This window comes from Tupaia chinensis, unplaced genomic scaffold (genome assembly GCF_000334495.1).
Source record: "Tupaia chinensis unplaced genomic scaffold, TupChi_1.0 Scaffold145147_1, whole genome shotgun sequence".
Taxonomy (NCBI): domain Eukaryota; kingdom Metazoa; phylum Chordata; class Mammalia; order Scandentia; family Tupaiidae; genus Tupaia; species Tupaia belangeri.
Genome location: NW_006205007.1, coordinates 3,982,484 through 3,993,203, shown reverse-complemented (window position 1 = coordinate 3,993,203; position 10,720 = coordinate 3,982,484).

Here is a 10,720-nt window from a genome sequence, read left to right as displayed (position 1 = left end):
CCCGCTCCGGGGCCCTGAACTCCCGCGCCCCCCGCGGCTTCCGCCGGGCACCAGACTTTAGTCTTTACAAAAGACTAAAAATAAATAAAAAACAATGAAAGGATCATCAGCAGATCATCTGTTCTGTAAGACTCTAATAACCAACCCAGACAATTCTTTTTTCTTTACAAAAGACTAAAAATAAATAAAAAACAATGAAAGGATCATCAGCAGATCATCTGTTCTGTAAGACTCTAATAACCAACCCAGACAATTAGATTACTTTTCATATAGTTTTGAATTCTTTTTTTGAGAGGTTTTTGCTATAGGGCACGTGTGCTTGCCAGAAAGACAGAGAGAGACAGAGAGATAGAAAGCAAGAAATCACCCCCCAGGAGGGATGGCTATGCCACAATCCTTTCTCCTCCATTCTCCTCTCAGGATCTTGGGCACGCACGCACGCACATGCACCCGGCGTGAGTTTAAGCCACTGGAGTCAGGACTTGAACCACAATCGACTACATGAAAGTCCAGCTACATAGCCATTTCTTCTACTGTTGGCCCCCATAGTTTTGATGTTTTTTAAAAAATACTATAATTATGGGCCATTTTTAGGACAGTTTTAAACTTATAGAAAAATTACAAAGACAGCACAAAAATCTAATATCTCCACTGCCAATTTGCTCTATCATTAATATGTTATATTAGTACAGTGCATTCGTTACAATTAGTAAATCAATATTGATACATCATCATTAACTAAAGTCCATACTTTATTCACATTTCCTTAGCTTTTCCTAGTGCCGTTCTTTGTTCTAGGATCCCATCCAGAACACTATATTGCATTCCGTTGTCATGTCTCCTTAGGCTTCTCTTGGCTATGACAGTTTCTCAGAATTTCCTTGTTTTTGATGACAGCTTGAAAAGTATTGGCCAACTGTTTTGTTGGATGTTTCTCTATTGAAATGGGTCTGATCATTTTCTAATGATTCAGGTGAAGTTATGGCTTTTAGGGTAGAAGACCACAAATGATAAAGTACCATTTTCATGACATCCTATCAAGTATACTGTATCAGTCAGGGTCCTCTAGAGAAAAGAGCCAGTATGACCTGCACTGGAGATTTATTCTTTTTCTTTTTTTTTTGGAGAGGTTTTTGCTATAGGGTGTATGCATTCACCAGAGAGAGAGAGAGAGACAGAGAGACAGAAAATGAGAAATCACCCCCCGGGGAGATGACCATACCACAATCCCTCTCCTTCATTCTCCTCTCAGGATCTTGGGCATGCATGCACATGTGCCTGGCATGTGTTTAAGCCACCAGGTCTGGGACTCGAACCGTGGTTGACTACATGGGAGTCCAGTGACATAGCCATTACACCATCTGCTGGTCCTTGAGATTTATGCTAAGAAATTGGTTCATACAATTGTAGTGACTAGGAAGTCTAAAACTGGCTGCTTAGAACAGGTTATATTTTGGTCTTGGGGCAGAATTTATTCGGTGGTAAACCTTTACTTTCTGCCTTTAAGGCTTTCGTCTGCTTGGAAGAGACCCACGCACTACACTGAGAATAATCATCTTTACTTAAAAGTTGTGGATGTTAACCTCATCTACAAAATACGTTCATAGCAATGTTTAAGTTAGTATTTGATTAAACAACTGGGTACTACTGCCTTGCAAAGTTAACATGTAAAACCAACTATTACAAGTCCATACCATCAAGATGAAGTATCACCATTCATGTTGCCCTTGACCACCTGACTAATGTAGTATCTGTGAAGTTTATAAGGTATTTATAAAACTGTTTCTTTTTTTCATTATGTGGAACACATATTTAAGAGTTAGAGATTTATGTTTTCTCTTTTAGAGAGCAGGATATGTGTAGTTTATCTGGGATTCTGTAAGGAAAAGTTTAACTCCTTCCCAGTTTATTTATTATTTAATCATTTGTTTTAGTATGAGATTGTGGATATTTACTTCATACTTTGGAGTACAACACAATAATCACTAAGATTGTTTCAGCTTTGGCTCTGTCAGTTGTCTCCGGTATTTCTTTCATACACCTCCAACAATGTAGTGGATTTCTTTTCTCTTCTTACAACTTCCTTACATTATGAAACCACAGAATGCTCCAGATTCACCTCTTTACAGCCTCAGTCCTAGGAGTCTCCCTTTTTCTGTATATACAAACCTGTCTCTATACACAGTATATATACTTGTCTACATAGCTATTTCTGTATGAGGGGTCTTCAAAAGTTTCTAGAAGATGTGTTTTATGAGAAAACTGTGTATGGATTTAAAAATATTTTTGTACCAGAACAAGCTTGTGCTTTAATTCTATTTGCCCATGAACTCTTTGAAATCCCCATATATATAACCATCAGTATATATATTAAACTAAACATGCTTTCACACTGATGTTTTCAACTCTAATCAATTACTGTGTGGATCAGTCTAGACTCCTTTCCTTATTTATCTGTAAATTTCTACTCCAGCTGTGGGAAAGTTGGCTGCTGTCACCTACCACCTGTTTACTTGAGTTTTTAATTCCAGTATACATGTAGAGCAGTGTCAGAATTGTTAAACATGACAATGCGGAAATCAACGTTATTAACTCAAATAGTGTGCTTATACCTGGTTTTGCCTTTATTTTCTTTCTTTCTTTCTTTCTTTCTTTCTTTCTTTCTTTCTTTCTTTCTTTCTTTCTTTCTTTTTATAATTTTCTTTTTTGGGGGGGAGAGATTTTTGCTATAGGGTACGTACGCTCACCAAAGAGAGAGAAAAAGAAAGAGACAGAAAGTGAGAAATCACCCCTGAGGGGATGGTCACGCTGAGATCCCTTCTCTTCCATTCTCCTTTCAGAATTTTGGGCATGCACACACATGCACCCAACATGATGTTTGAGCTTCTGGGTCCAGGACTCAAACCCTGGTCAGCCAATTGGGAGTCCAGCAATGTAACCATTATGCCATGTACTGGTCCTTCCTTTTACTTTTTCTAGAGGGTGTGTACACTTATAAGAGAGGGAGAGAGAAAAAGGAAAAGGGAAACATCACTCCCCATGGGGAATGGTCATGTCACAATCCCTTTTTCTCTATTTCCCCTTTCAGTATTTGGGCACTCATTACATACATGCCTGATGTGTATTCAAGTCACTGGGTCTGGGACTTGAACCATTCAGTCAGCTATATGGGATCCACTCATCTTAACGGCCATGCCACTGGATGGCCTAGTTTCAGTCATTTGTAATACGCTAGGTTCTCTTGTCATAATCTGCATTTCTTCCTGGGAATCTCAACTACCTAAACAGTATTGTTTTTACCATTTGTATGGTGAAGTTTTATGGGTCTTAAAAAATGCATGATGTGGGAACCAACAGTTAGCGTAATGACTATGTCGCTGGACTCCCACATAGTCGACCGCGGTTTGCATTCCGGACCCGGTGGCTTAAACTCATGCCGGGCGCGTGTGCGTGCGTGCCCAAGATACCAAGAGGAGAATGGAGGAGAAGGGATTGCGGCGTGGCCATCCCCCCTGGAGGGTGACTTCTCGCTTTCTATCTCTCTGTCTTTCTCTGTCTGGTGATCGCACGCGTCCTATTGCGAAAACCTGTCCAAAAAAAAAAATGCATGATGTTATTTATCTATGATTATAAAGTCATACAGAATTGACTTATTGGGAGCAGCAAATGGTGTAATGGTTACTTCTCTGGACTCCCACATGGCTGATTACAGTTTGAGTCCCAGACCTGGCAGCTCGAAACTCGTGCCAAGTACATGTGCATGCATGCCCAAAATCCCAAGAGGAGAATGGAGGAGAAGAGATTGCCGCATGGCCATATTCCCTGGGGGGTGATTTCTCACTTTCTGTCTCTGTCTCTCTGGCAAGCATACATGCCCTATAGCAAAAATTTTTCCAAAAAAGGAAAATTTTAAAAAGAAAAAAAGAACGAAGAAAAAAAAATTTGAAGGAGTGAAACAATCTCACTAGAGAGTGGGAGGAAATGGCCCTGACCTAAGTAACTTTGCAAATGGGTGGAGTCTAGGACAAAACTAAAGACATAAAAAAAGAAAAAGAAAGAAAGGAAGAAAAAAGAGAACACATGTCCTATAGCAAAAATCTCTCTCTCTCTCTCTCTCTCAAAAAAAAAAATGGAATTGATTTATTGCCTTAAAAGGACCCTAAACTTTACCTAATCACACTTTGCCCCAACTGCTCCCCTGGTAACTACTGATTTCTTACCTGTCTATTCATTTGCCTTTTTCCAGAACAGCATTTACTAGAAATCCTACAGTAAGCATCTGTTTCAAACTGACTTCTTTCTGTTAGCAGTGTGTACTTAAGGTCAACTGTATCTTTTCCATGTATTGATGTTTCTTCTTTTATGACTCATATTCAATTGTATGACTGCACATAATATCTTTACCTAGATTATAATTTTCACGTAATCTGTTTTATAAAAGCTGATATGCAGTAAGTATATTTTTTGAGTCTTTGCTCAGCTGAACATTTATCAGATGCCTTTCAAAAAAAAAATCTAAATGGATACAAGATATTTATGAACTGCAACTTTTACTTACCAAGATCAGTAACAATACAAATTGATAATATGTAAGGAGTATATGTCATCAATTTAAAAATATATGTTTTTTTTTTTCCTAATTCTAATATCTCTATAATTGTGACAAAACATAATAGCTTACTTAGTACGGTCATTTGGGGGGACATAGTTATGATGGTTTTGTTACACATGTACAAATTTAATCATAGCTCTTTATTTGTCATAACTTTAATATTCTGTATAATATTGTAGTAGTGTATTCATGGCATTATTATGCATTTGTCAAAACCCATAAAGCTTCATAGTATGAATGATAAAAATTAAATCATTAAGGAGTTCAAGAGTTCCAGGAAAGCAAGACTGTGAATTCCAAGACTGTGACAAGAGAATGTAGTGTATCGTGAATGCGTAAAACAATTAAGCAGTGATTGCATGCAATGGTGGCATTGTGTATACTGAGTTTAAATGCCATGTCAAATGTCCTTGAAATAATTACTCAATAATTCAGAAGTTAAATACATAAGTAATGATCATAAGGAAGTGATAGATCAGAGAAGACGGGCATAAATTTAATGTTAACCAAGACACATTTGTTTTTGAAAGAATTATTATTATTATTATTATCTTGCAAAAACTATATAATATGCTTTATGTTACCAAAGAAAGGTCAAAACTCTTAAGTAGAGGATTGGGATAGATTAAAGCAGAGAGGCTGGTGTGATAGATTGTCACTCAGGATTATCATTAAGGCATTATGTCACAGTTTAATTGGCAGTCTTTTGCTGTCTCACTAATAACAGATAAAATAATGGTGTGTCTTACCATTTTTGAAATCTTATATTTAATAATACATGGTATTTATGATATTCTGTGCTACATAGTCTATAGACTTAGTATCATTTAAGCTTCTCTGTCATCCAATGAAGTTTTCTCCTTTTCTGTCATAATGTATAGATGATATCATTTAGATAGAATATGTAGCACATGCGAAGCCATAAAGCTAATATTATAATTGCTAGAGTCTGAACCTGAATCGTTGAGCACAGAACTCAGGCAGGCTCTTACACCTCACTGTCATACCCTGATGGCACTTGATTCTTTTCTCATATTTAGTTACTGAGAAATTTGAAGGCTCCGTGGTCTTTTATAGAATTTTGTAATTCAAACATTTTTAACTAGTTCTTAGAATGGACCTCAATCCTGCCTTGCCACCTCACCCATTTATCCATTCATGACTAAAAGTTTTAAAATGATAGAGGTAGAGACCAGCAGTTGGCATAGTGGTTACCCTGCTGGACTCACATAGTCGACAGAGTCCTGGACCTGGCGGCTTACAAATCACACTGGGCACGTGTGCCCCAGATCTTGGTGAACTGGAGGGCTGGGGAAGGGGACCATGTGTGAACGAGTCCTACTGAGGATGCTATTCTCTCTCTCACTCACATACCTCTATATCATGAAAAATATAAACACAGTTTTTAAACACTGTACCCTTGAGAAGTAGATAATAACCAGATACTATTTTTGACGACAGTCAGGAATATTTACAAGCTGAAAAATGCTAGGTTTATGTGGCAGGGTTTTAAGGAGGGAAAAGGAAACAATAATAAGAAAACAAAAAAAATGAACTAAGGAAGACTTGTTAGACAACGAATATAATGTCCAATATAGTTTTTTTAAAAAAAGATATTTTTGCTATAGGGTATGTGCACTTGCCAGAAAGATAGAAAGCAAGAAATCACTTCCCAAGGGGATGGCAATGCCACAGTCCCCTCTCCTCCATTCTCCTCATGGGATTTTGGGCACACATTCACATGCACCCAGTGTGAGTTTTAAGTTGCCATATCTGGGACTCAAACTGCAATCAGCTATGTGGGAGTCCAGCAATGTAACCACTACACAACATGTTGGTTTCAGTGTCCAGTTCTTTTCCTTTAAAAAGAAGGAAGCAATTCCAATAACACTGCAGAAAAAAAATTACTCAGAGAAGGAAAAAGAAAAATGATAGGAATCATTTAATTACAAGTATTTATAAGTATAGACAAATTTAATTATATGTTACCAACATAGAGAGGTTGGTGAAATGTAAAAGGCAAAAGATTTATACGATCTGAAGAGAAACCAAAGTATGAAATGTATAATGCTTAAAATTATTCCATATGTATCATGACAGAAAGACGATGTTATTTATAAAGAGAGAAGCTCTGACTTCCTTAGGACTCACACATTAGACATAGCAATGGGCGACTTTCTTCAGGACTGCTTCTGTTACAGACTCTTTCTGAGGTTATTTATGTAGTGAACGGCATTAGAAGACAGAAATGTTGTCTCCCTTTGGAGCAAAAGGCAGGCATACATATTGCCTATCTTCATTTGGCTCCCCAAGATCACTGTTCCTCCCCTATAACACAGTCTATTGCACATGTGGGAGTTATCTGGTCTTCCCTGCTTTGCGCTGTGAGAATTAGGTCTCTGGAAACAGCACAATAAAATGATGATGCTCTTATATCTGTGAATAATAAAAGTCTTTGTCTCTGACCCATGAGTATTCTGTCTTTCGCCAGCATCCATGAAACTTCACCAGCCTAACTTGTTAGTTCGCAAGAAGGGTAAAATATGAGCTACTTTGCTGTTCTTGATAAAATTGATAGGGTTTTTGGGTAATGATAGAAAAGTCCTTTTAAATATAACATAATTCAACAGACATATTAATAATGTCCTCCCAGCAATATTTTATGAAAAATATTAGAGCTGAAACAAAGTTGTAAAATAAATATTTTATGTATTGATAAGTCATGTTATAAAATGATGGTTAATGAGTCTTAAATGAATTACGTATAAATGTAACTAAAAGTAATAATTGCATATATAGTTAAAAGAAAAATCTTAGAAGAAAAAACTACATAAAATTTAAAGTGATTACCTAATAATAAAGCCTTAGGTCAAGAACTCTGATAACACAGCAAAAACTTGAAATTGAATAGAAGAACAAAATGATCTATAATTTTGAAAATGTCCTGATTTTTAATAGAAGATAGTTAGATTTTTGCTATAGGGCACATGTGCTTGCCAGAGAGAAAGAGAGAGAGAGACAGAAAGTGAGAAATCCACCACCCTCCCAACCCAGGAGGGCTGACTACCCTGCAATCCCTTCTCCTTCATTCTCCTCTCAGGATTCTGGGCATGCACGCATACATGTCTGGTATGATTTTGAAGCCAGGGTCCAGGACTCAAACTACAGTCTGCTACATGGGAGTGCAGTGATGTAACCATCTGCTGGTCCCTTAGTATATATTTTTAATATCAAATATGTTATTTAAACATTTAATGGGTATGAACAAGAAAAAGAAGATGAAATATAAGTGGCTAAAAAATGTTTGAAAAGTGGCTCTACTTAGTAATAATAAGAGAAAAGCAAACACAAATTTTAAAAATGTAATAATCAGATTATAAAATAATTGTCAAAATATTGATGATCTACAGTGTTGGCTAAGATGTGGTTTATTGGGACCAGCAATTAGTGTAATGGCTATGGTTGCTGAACTGCCATGTAGTCAACTGCACTTCAAGTCCTGGACCCGGTGGCTTAAACTCATGCAGGGCACGTATGTGTGTGTGCCCAAGATACCGAGTGGAGAATGGTGGAGAAAGGATTGTGGTGTGACCATCCCCCCGGGGGTTGATTTCTTGCTTTCTATCTCTCTGTCTCTCTCTCTGTCTGTCTGGTGGGCGCACGCACCCTATAGCAAAAACCTCTCCAAAAAAAGAGATGTGGTATATTAGTTGGGGTCGTCCAGAGAAACAAAGCCAGTAAGAGACAGAGTCTCACTAAAGATACTCATAGAGACAGAAATGCATGGGGAGGGATTTGCTATGGGATTTAGCCCATGCAGTCATGGAGACTGGGAAGCCACAATATGCTGTCTGTAAGCTTGAGAACAAGGAAGCCAGTGGTTTAACTTAGTTTGGTTCTCAAGGCTGAGAACCAGAGCTCCAATTTCTAAAGTCAGAAGGAAGGTGCTGTCCCACCTTCAGAATACAGGAATTCCTTCCTCCACCTTTCATTCTATTTGGGGCTTCAGTGGATTTCCATGATGACTGTTGATATTGGAGAGGGTGGATCTTCCTTCAGGCTACTAATTCAAATGCTAAAGTCTCCAGAAATCTCCTCACAGACACATCTAGAAATCATGTATCAACTATCTCGATATCCCTTAACCTAGCCAAGTTAACACATAAGATTAGCTATCATGTAGTAAATGAAGAATGTAGTGACTTGTCAATCAACATTAATGGCAGTGTAAATAGGCTTAAAAGAAATCAAAGCTGAGGCCAGTAGTGTCTGTTCTACCCTACAAAAGTTCCTCTTCCACTGCCAGAGTTATGAAGGTATCATTCATATCTATATCTTTATATATAATATTTAGAGATTGATATCTGTGACATTTAAAATTAGCAAGAATATGGTCCAATTAATAGTGATAGGACATTTATTTGGACAATGATAAATTAAATATTATATATTAAATAAGTAAATAAAAAGATATGCATACTTTCAACAACATACCAAAAAATATCAGATGGACTAAAACATTTAATATAGAAAATTATCTCAAAATTTTTAGATTTATTGATGATATTATCTGATCTAAGAGGAAAGGAATGCCTATATATAAATTAAACCAAAAGGAGAAACTCACATTTAAAAATTATTTATAGCCTAGTAAAAAAATTAAAACATAATTTAAAAATTTATTTGAAAACAAAGAAAAATTTTTGCTTCAATATGTAGCACAGATGAATAATTGGAACTCTGAAAAAGACACACCTTTTCTCGACTTCTGATAACTCCCAACACTTCATAAAATATTAATAAAGAACATGAATAAGTATATCACCTAAAATGAATCAGAAATGTCCAATCAGCATATTAAAAAACTTAAATCTGCCCTGGTAACTTTTACACCTGGAATTTACTCTAAGGAGGTATCACAGTTGTTTATAAGATGTGTACAGAATCTGTTTTTTTTTTTTTTTTTTGCATGGATTTTGATGTTTCTAACTTTTTCTTGATCACCATAGATAAGGTTAATATTAACATGTGCAAAAACTCCAAGAAAGATTGAAGGTTTTTTGTACTTCTTAGTACAAAAGAATTGGCAATACTGTCTTATTCCAGGTCGTATATCAAGATATAATAGCTAAAATTGTGATTTAAATATCCAAATAGGAATTTGGTTAATTAAATAATTGTGGAAAATTAGGTAAACACTTAAATATTTAGTTGAATGTTCAGTGACATTGAAAAATACTGTCAATATATAAACTGGATTGGAGAGAAGGTAACAAAGTACAATTATCAGAATGATACTAAGTTTTCTAAAAGGTGGAATTTGCTCACAAATGCAATTTTAGAAAATGGAACAAACATTGTAAAGTTAATCCTTTCATGGTGGTGCTATGATTATGTGTTATTGTCAAATAGTTTTCCTTCTTTCCCTCCCTTTTCCCTTCCTTACTTTCTGAATCTTTCTCTTTGTCTCTGTCTGATTCTCTTTCTTTGTCTCTCTGACTCTCTTCTTGGTCTATCCTCCCTCAAATATAAATAATATAAATATGAATATGTACATATAAATATATAGACATAAATAAATACACACACACACACACACACACACACATATTTCTTACTGGGCCTAGTTACTGTGGCACAGTGGTAGGACACCACTGTACAAGGGTGAGGCCACATGGGAAATCCAGGTTCAGTTCCAGGACCACCTTAAACAGGCCAGGCATTATAGCAAACACCTGTAATCTAGCTAATTGAGAGGCTGGGGCAGGAGCATCATGGCATGGCAAGACCCTATGAAAAATCTCTCTCTCCTTCTCTATTTCATTAAAACAAATAAAATAGGCATTTAGTAAATATGTGTTACTTGTGTTAGCAGAAACAAAATTAATGTTACAAAAACTTTCCAGTCATTGTCTAGGCATCTTTATTTTTGGTTACACAAATATAATTTACTAACATTTCCACAGATTTTTTTTTTTCTACTGCACTTTCAAAAGGTTTATACCTACTGGAGTGCCAAATTCTACTTTCAATACTCATCATCTTGCTCAGTTGTGTTAAGAAAGTCTAGGCTTTAAATGGAAGTAATAAAAGATACTCAGGAAGAGA